The sequence below is a fragment of the Sphaeramia orbicularis genome, chromosome 11 (assembly GCF_902148855.1).
Source record: "Sphaeramia orbicularis chromosome 11, fSphaOr1.1, whole genome shotgun sequence".
Taxonomy (NCBI): domain Eukaryota; kingdom Metazoa; phylum Chordata; class Actinopteri; order Kurtiformes; family Apogonidae; genus Sphaeramia; species Sphaeramia orbicularis.
Window position 1 is genome coordinate 31,105,561 of NC_043967.1, and position 9,814 is coordinate 31,115,374.

The 9,814-nt window shown below is 33.8% G+C and overlaps 1 protein-coding gene across 1 annotated transcript in view; it reads right to left on the bottom strand.

Moving 5' to 3' along the window:
- The window catches only part of kcnk9 (potassium channel, subfamily K, member 9), a 108,886-nt gene that overhangs the window by 11,515 nt on the left and 87,557 nt on the right, over nucleotides 1-9,814 (bottom strand). The window lies entirely within an intron of this gene.

The following is a 9,814-nucleotide window of genomic DNA, read 5'->3' on the forward strand; positions in this document are numbered from 1 at the left end:
TTTCAATAAGATTAATTTGTACAATCCACTGATAAAAACTGTATTTGGACAGTTTATCAGTGCTTATACATGTTATACATTCACAAAAATACATTTATTCAACATTTTTGTTGTGAAACCTCCTGTAATTACACAAGATATTTGTCAATTAACAAACAAGTCTTGTTAAACTTACAGAACAAATACTTCTTTTACGGTTAATTGTCAGTAATTTTATCTCATTTTATTTATTTTTTTTTTACAGTATTAAACTTTAAATTAACAGTTTAAACTCATAAATAGAAAAGAAATATTTGTGAAATTATGATACATTTGCAAATGTATTTTAACTGTATTTTTCAGTGAAAAAAAGAAAAAAATTCTTTTAAAAAATGGAAATTTTATGGTTATTCACAGTTACAGTTTTGTCATGTTATTTTACATTTGACATGTAAAATCAGTCTATTTTTGTCATTTCATTGATATTTTCCTGTATCATAAAAATACAGGAAAAAATTGTAAAATAAACAATGAAAATTGTGTTAAATTACAGATTATTTTTTTTACAGTGTAGATAGATAGATAGATAGATAGATAGATAGATAGATAGATAGATAGATAGATAGATAGATAGATAGATAGATAGATAGATAGATAGATAGATAGATAGAACTTTATATATGCTTTGTTTTTTTGTTTTTTGATGTGTTAATTATTTCTTTCCTGCTACTTTTTTATTATACTTGAATGGAGCAACTGAAACAAACAATAATTTTCCCTGGGATAAATAAAGTATTCTGATTCCGAACTAATTTTCTTGGCAAGAACTGGTACTCTGGCTTTAAAAACATTAAAAAAAAATGGTTTGAGATCGAAACGTCTTCTTGGAAAAGAGATAAGTCTGTCTTATCTTAAGGTCCTCTTACTTAAAAACCATCTGTCCTCATGAACAGTGCATTATAGTGGACTATTATAATTTATACTGTTAGTTTTATGGAGTTCATCATAAACTGAAATGAGTGTTACCTTCATGGGAGGTGAGTAATAAATAAAACCTTTAGTCCTGTGGTTTGGTTTGTGCCACTTATGTCAATTGTGGTTGTTTTATAAGTCTACTACAAAATGCACAGGCGTTTGTGGGTCTGTGCAGGAAACTGACGGATCAGTTTCAGGTCATTGTGTTGACTGTTACGAGTCACTTTACTGATATTTACTAAATGTCGAAAAAACAGAAGTGCGTAATGTCGGTTTTTCCATTAAATCACAAATGCGATGATTTGTTTATTTATTATTGCGAGATGGCATGAGAAGTCATTCCATAAACATGGCGACGAACGTAAATATGGTGTTGATTTACAGATATATTCATTATTATTATATATTACCCCTCTATTTTGTACTAAATTAAAAGATTAGTAGGTTTCCTGGTGTGTCCACACATACTGCGACATGTTTCTTCTGATTCTTCTTCGCTGGTTGTAGCATATGTCAACATCCTTTTTTTTAATTCACCTGACTCTAGTTGCAAAAAAAGGTCTTTCCATCGCAGTTTTGCGCGATACACCATTTGCGCCACAACCGAAAAACCACCTCTTGCCAGCGCAAAAAAATTTAATCGAAAAATGAGACTTTTGGCGAAATTGTCGTTTTTTTCATTTGGTAAATTTTAATGCGCAAGTTATATTTGCACAGTTTGAGGGTCAATGCAAAAGCGACTAATGAGCTGCGATGTGTACATAATTTCCAAATATACACAAACGGAGAGTGGTGTGTTAATGCAGTACAAGCGACCTCATAAGAAACATCTGAAAAACACAACTTTTCATTGCTCACATAACAAAGAGAGGTTCTATACTTGATGGAAATACAATAGCGGAGCCAAATGTGATGCAAATCTGTTACAAATGGGTTTATTATGAGAGTAAATATTCATAAAAACAGCCTCATCAGTGTTACCGCTAGGCATACGCTGAATTCTTCCCTGTGCAAACACATATTTGTCTAATTTGTATTACTGTCAAAGTGCTTTTCAAGCTTATTAAAATCGATTTGGATCTGAGTAAACATCATGTGTGAGATGGAGCTTCCATCTCTGTGGAATCCCCAAACTGTTAGTCAGTCATAATGACACCTCAGGACAGATTTGGATTCTGCTCGGCCATCTGTCTTCTTCCTTCCTCGCTGAAGATTAGGAAATCAATTGATATTGATTCTTATTGCCTAAATTTGTTCTCGTGGAGTAATTAAGACATCATGAATTACAGTGGCAGCTGTGAAGAGATGACGACTTTCATTTGATTAGACTTAAATGTTTAGACGGATTACTGCAGATCTGTGTCTTAAATAATATTCACGCACATGCCCACCCACCCACCCACCCACCCCCTTCTGGATAAATCATTTGAGGATTGAGTGTAACCTATTCCTCTGAGGAGCTTCTTCCAGTGTATTAGGTATCGATTCAATGTTCACCAACTACAGTTGAAGGACACTCATAAGTATTTCCTATTGGATCTGCTCTTGTATTTTGGGCTTAAACTAGGACAGATTGGTGCTGAAGTCTCTGTGTGATTGCGATAGACATCACTGTGACGTCCAAACTCTGTAAAAAAAAAAGAGATAACTGAAGTGATAACACTCACTAACCTGAAAACACTATATTAAAGTAAAAAGGAAAGGAGTGATGAAGACACGTCAACGCTGATGTCATATCGGCCAAAACACTCATTGGTATCCTCATATTTTGAAAGCAGTAAATGTCATCTGATTAACAGGGATTTACAAGGCTTCAATGAGATGACCTACAGAACGGATATTAACTTGTAAAAGTAATAATCTGTGACATTTTCATATCAAGTGTTGTCTATCATCGATTGATACACAACAATGAGATGATTAAGATTGTGAAAGCTTTACTTTCTGTCTTCTGTGTTTTTAATATTGACCCTGAGCAGATTTAATAATAATAATAATAATAATAATAATAATAATAATAATAATAATAATAATAAATTTTGATCTGTAAGGGCCTTTCACAACACCCAAAGACACTGTACAGCAGAGGATAAAGAAGACAATACATAGAATCCAAAAGAAACAAGTGGTTCCAGGCACAACAAACCCCACCCCTCGCACGAATTGTAACTTATTTTTATATTGATCCAGCTGATGTCATCATGTCTATGCGTGTGCTGATGTCAGCATATCAGTTGCCTCAATATGTGTGCCAAGTTTGAAGTAAATTGAAACAAAACTGATTTTTTTTTATAGACGTGTAATTTCGCCCATTATAAGTAAATGGGAAAAGAAAAACAATTTAAAAATTAATTTAAAAGATGTAACTTTTACCCACCTTTCCCAAATTGTAACCACATCTATTATTGGTCACTAGCAATCTGTACACCCAATTTGGTGTGAATTCAACCTGTAGTTTTGCTGCTACAGACATGTGAAATTTTACCCATTTTAAGTAAATAGGAAAAAAAAAGATTTCAAAAATTCATACAAAACTTTAACTTTGACCTAATGTTCCCAAAATTTTCTCACATCTATTTTGGATCACTGGCAATCTAAAATCTAAATTTGGTATGAATTAACCCAATAGTTTTGCTGCTAAAGTGTTAACAATCAAACAAACTGAAACAAAAACAATACCCCTTGCCACCCCTTTGGGGGGTCGGGGAAATAAAAAAAAGGATTTTAAAATGTAACTAGAAGCACTCGGAGAGCGCAGACCTCCGCCAAGGCTGATCAGTGCCCCCCCCCCCCCCCCCCCCCGTGGGCCCCCCCACGCCAAGGAGGTTATGTTTTTGCCAGGGTTTGTCTGTCTGTTTGTCTGTCCGTTAGTGTGCAACATAACTCAAAAAGTTATGGACAGATTTTGATGAAATTTTCAGGGTTTGTTGGAAATGGGCCCCCCCGTGGGCCCCCCCACCCCCGATCACCACCAAAATGTAATGATTTCTTCCTTATCCCATTTCCAACAAACCCTGAAAATTTCATCAAAATCTGCCCATAACTTTTTGAGTTATGTTGCACACTAACGGACAGACAAACAGACAGACAGACAAACAAACAAACCCTGGCAAAAACATAACCTCCTTGGCGGAGGTAATTACAATATATAAAAAGAAAATGAAGAGGTGCAATACAAAGTAAGATGAAGAGTTATGGTGGGTAGGTTATCCTGAAGAAGTGAGTTTTGAGTCTGGATGTGAATATGGGGATAGAGTCTCTGTTACAGATGGATGGTGGGACCCATAAAGACCCAGGGGTACTGTTGTGGCACTTCCCAGAGCCAGTGTTATAGAACTCTGTGCGTTTCAATGAAAGTGTTAAATGTAGTGTGAGTGCAGCTTATCACTCACTAGCCATGAGCCTCGGAGTTCTTCTTACACGACACGTAGCAGTAAACAAAGGGTCTGGAATCCAACTTTTGTGTTTGCAGTCTTTACTTAAACTTAAAACAAAAGATGAATTTCTAAGTTAAATTACGCGATGGTCGAAAGACTGTGATGCTCCAGGCTTCAAGCTTCCGGTTCCGCTCCTTTTTCGTTACATATTTATAATCTTAGCGGCCAATAGGATTGCATCACAAAATTATATCAAGACTTATACTGTTACTACTTAACATTCATATAATATACATAAATTATTAATGAAAAATCAAACCTACATATAAATGGGAGTTTTTAACTGAAACACAAAAAATGGCTCTAACATGCAGTTTGTTTGTTTTTTTAATTCCTCAGTTTTACAAGTGAAAAAGTAAATATGTCTAGAGGAAATGAAAATACCTTCTTTGAATACATTCTGACATAGAAAACATTCAACTAATTTTGCCAGATTTTCTAATAAAATGTGTAAATGTATGAGTGTGAAACAGGTTGTGTGGACGGATGATACTCTATTCATCTTATTCTGTCTCATCCATGAAAAACAAAAGACATCACAGCTGATTTTAAATCCAAAATAATACAATGCGCTTCTTCTCCTGTGGTTTAAGACGGTAACATTACACCTATCGCCACCTGCTGGCGACATGACACAGCCCAGCTTCTGTTTATAGACACGCACAGTTTGCTTTTTTTAAATTTTTTTTAATTTTTGTGACTTCTCAAAAGTTTGTTGCAAATTCATTTGACATTTTATGGAAACAGCAGACATCAAGTTTTGCTTGTACAGTAAATATTATGTTCTATATTTTGCACAAAAAGCTTCTACAACTTCACTTGTTACTTTAGATATTATATCATTTTATCAGGCCGATATTTGTCATAACATTCAAGATTAAATGTACATGTTTTTAAGTGAAGTTCTCCTGACAGTGGAATAAGCAGCAAACCTAGTCATGAACACAGGGGGAAGTTACTAATCACTATCACTATGTAAAACAGAAAACAGGATGAAGTTGTTAGGAACAGATGGACTGACAAAGTTGTGGAAAAAGTGGACAAAACTGGCAACTATATTATTATTATTATTATTATTATTATTATTATTATTATTATTATTATTATTATTCATTTACTTACTTATTTACTTTATTTATATTTCTCCTCTTTTTTTCGTGTGTGCTTCATGGACATGTCCACATTCATTTATACATGTAGATAAACGTGTGTGCGTGTAAGTAAATGTAGATATGTTTGTTTGTATATCTTTACTACTATTCATGTTATTGTTCTGCAAAAGTAGGATGGCCATGAAAAACTGAAATTCTTTTTTTTTTTTTTTTCACAAATTACCCCTCTGTTTTGTATTGCACTGGAAAGTCTATATTTAAATGACAATATTCATGCAACAAAGATTCACAAATTACCTTTTTCTTTGTTTGTTTGTTTGTTTGTTTGTTTGTTTGTTTCTGTCTTTGTTTATTTGTTTGTTTGTTTGCTTCTTTCTTTCTTTCTTTCTTTCTTTCTTTCTTTCTTTCCAGAGTATTTTCATCCGTTTTGTCTCCATTTGTGTGAAGATGCCCCTTATACAACATACAAATGGATGCATAACTCTTTATGAAACTTAAGTGGAATTTTCATTTTCCAAACCTCTATTAACCCTTTCATGCATGAATTTTGGAAAAAAAAAAAAAAAAAAGCATCTAGATTTTTTTTAGATTGACTTCATTTCTCAAATTAAGCGAAAGTTGAAATGCATTTTGATTTTTTTTTTTTCTTTAATATGGTTTCATTAAGAAGATATTTAACCTCCTGAGACCCAGGAAAGTACAAGTTTAGGCTTTTTTTAATTAAATAATTGCCTATATTGGAAACATCATGGTGCAGTAGTTTTTGCAGATGTTTTTTTTTTTTTTTTTTTTTTCATGAAATGTCCCTTGCGGTGGACAGGTTTTTTTTTTTTTTTTTTTCGGATAAAGATGTGAAACTCTTGTCCACAAACTTGGACAGGTCTGAGGAGGTTACCTTAATGAGATCACAGAGCAGTCCAAATTCTACAACTAAATCTAAATCTCAGATCTAAAACACTAAGATGATCCTTTTGTTCATTGTATTGCTTAGAGTCTATAGAGACTGCCCCCTTGTGGTTTGGAGAGTATTGCCTTTAGAAACCTTTGGAAAGTGAGCTTCAACTACTGTATGTGTCCACAAATGTGGACGTCATGCATGAAAGGGTTGGTTGAATAATGTTGAATTTTGTTACATTTTGCACATTTATGAAAGACAGTAATGAAGAGAACCAGGTATTTAAACCCATTTGCATTATAAGAGGTGGATCCTCTGTCTGTTAACAGTGTTTGTGGGTTTTTTTTATTCAAAAAAAAAAAAAAAAAGAGAACAGTGTACTTTGTGTCAATGATGTCCTGTGTAATATGTTGTGAAACTGTTTTGAATACAAATTTGAATTATAAAAAAACTCAAAAACTGGCAACTCTGAGATATGACAAAAGGAAAACTTCTGCAGTAAACCTGATTAGAAGAGCTGGGGTTAAAATCTACCGCTCCTCAAGAGGTCATGTATAATATATAACATATGTCAAATATGTGCACTTATCACATTACATCCTTAATAACACAGTACTTCTAAGGCCTAAACATGTGAAAGTCATCTGGGGAAGGAGCAGGGCTCAGGATTAAACATGTCTCTTTGAGTTTCACTGAACCTGTCTCTAAAAGTATTTCTGTGCTGTTGATGGGATGTGTGGTTCTCTGCAGCAGCACCGAGCTGTGTAATGTGTTTGTCCTGTTATAATGACTCTATTATCTGCTGTCGTCTTGGGAACAGACATATTTGCTCTGCTACACAGAGCCCTGCCATGCACAGGTGCTTTTGTGCTCATGTGTGCACAGGTGAAACATGTGTTTGTGTACAGCGCAGAGGAAAAAGAACAACTGTCTTAGCTCACATACCGCATATTACATAATAAGAAACATGAGATGGACGATTGTTTTTTTAAAAACACATATCGGGCATCTCTAAAGAAGAACAATACAACTATTGACACACAGACAGGTGGCAAATATAGAAGAAACCGACATCGTCTTAGTAACATAGTTGACAATAATCCTCTAGTCAGATGGACACACAAAGAAGCAGAAAAAAATATGGTGTGTATTTATTTTATGCATGAGGAACTTTAGATGGGATTTAACATTATTGGATGATATTATAGTGACAAATGTTGAATTAGGAAGGACTACAATATGCATTTGATCAACAAGAACTTCTTTGTACACTGCAAAAATCTAAATCTTACGAGTGTATTTTTCTCATTTCTAGTCAAAATATCTGATCACGCTTAAAATAAGACATAATCCCCTAAAAAGTAACTTTTCAGTGAGATATAAGAACTTATTTTTAGACAATAGATCTGGAAAATATTATTTCAAGAAATCTTACCAAGATCATTTTCACTTTTTCCATTGGTAGACTTTTTTTTTTTTTTTGGTACTTAATGCAAGATTTTTTTGCTTTATTTATTCAGTATTGGTTTATTGCTCTTATTTTTTGTTATTTGGACAGCTTATAATGTTTTTCTTGTATTTTATTCTTTCATTTAGGTTTAATTTTTTTCTTCTGTACAGCACTGTTTTTTTTTTTTTTTACAGTTCTATGTCTTTTAATCTATTCTTCTATTTTAGTCTTTTATTTAGGTTTTATTTATTCTGCTGTATAGCACTTTTTTTTTTTTTTTTTTTTTTGTACAATTCTATGTCTTTTAATATATTCTTGTATTTTACTCTTTTATCCTCCTGAGACCCAGCAATGCATTTTTGTCCTCTGTAGGGGACAAAAGTTTAACAGTTTTCCATTCCAATGCTGTCCATTGCAAAGGACATTCCATAAATAAATAAATAAATAAATAAATAACTGAAAAAACTGTCTCATTATTCAATTTCGTATCAAGATGACTGTTTAATGTAAAAAAAAAAAAAAAAAAAAAAGCTAAAACATTCACTTTCCTGGGTCTCAGGAGGATATTTTAGTTTTTATTTAATCTTCTGTACAACAGTTTGGTCCACTGTTGTTGTTTTAAAATGCTTTACAAATAAAGTTGGATTGGATACGATTAAAACCCAAATATTTTACGTTGCTAATGTTAAATCCTGGTTCCGTAGAGCATTGGTCTCGCTGAGAATTTCAACCAGACCAAGTTTTCCGTGCCACTGCACATCTGTTGAGTCACTCTTTAAATGTTTGAACAAACCGGAGTGGGAAGTGTGATAGCACATCCACACAGGGGCTATGAAAATATTTATAGTGTCTTTGAGAGTAGGACGTGTGGTACAGCTCTGTTTTTTTCATGTCATAGTTGTAGTTTTTCCTCCAGGTAACACTACGAGAAAAATGTTTTAAGTCAGGATCATTTAATATTAAACAGATGATCCCTTTTTAGAGGCTGTATTTTGGTGTAGAAGTGAGATCATTTTGCAGTTCTTCACAGTAACGTTCAAAGTGCCTCTAATGTTTGACACATTCCTGAGTATACCAACGCGGCTCTCATCATCAGCTGCATGACTCAACCTTTGTTTGGCTTCAATCCACTTCACTACGACTTATTTGGAATGTCTATCCACACCCACAATGCAACTCCACAGGTCGGAACGAGTGAGAATGACTCATTGTTTCTGAGGCTCAAGAATGACACAGCCGGCAGTCCAAATCAAATTATTATGTCATCGAATTATTACGGCATAAATATTTAATTTCTCTGCACTGGAAGAAAAAAGGAAGCTCTCAGCGTTATTGTGGGGGATAATTCCAAAACCTACACCTATAAAACATCTGAGACACGCGGCTATTCTCTACTAAATTACACTTAATTCTAAATGACTCTGTGATTTATGAACATAAAGCAGTGAAAATAGTGTAGAAACCTTGTCAACAGTGTTCCTGCTCACCCTTTTTTCATAAGAGATGATTTTTTTTTTTTTTTTCACTGCTTCACTCAACTATTGGAGACTTATCTATCTAAAGCTGCCAGCCGTGCTGAATCTAAATCAGATATTCTTTATCCTTTTAGCTGCTAAATGCAACCCATTCACCAGAATAAAATGTTATCACGTAATCGCAACATTTCTGAACAAAAAATACATTTCTTACGACTATTTTTAGACATGTGTGAACCAACAGCCGAGTCCCAGTCTATATCCTGAGGCCGAATCACTAAACCTTCACAGAATTAATTGCCATCATGTTTTAAGTGACTGAATGTGAGAGGCTGCAAGAGCTCCAAATGCTATAAATAGGTACAGGAACAGACCTCTGTGATATATGACATGCATTACCATGATGATACAAGACATATGGCCTGATCACAATCAAGGGTACCAGAAAGGGTGCACATATAGATAAAAAATAATAATGCTATATCAAAAAA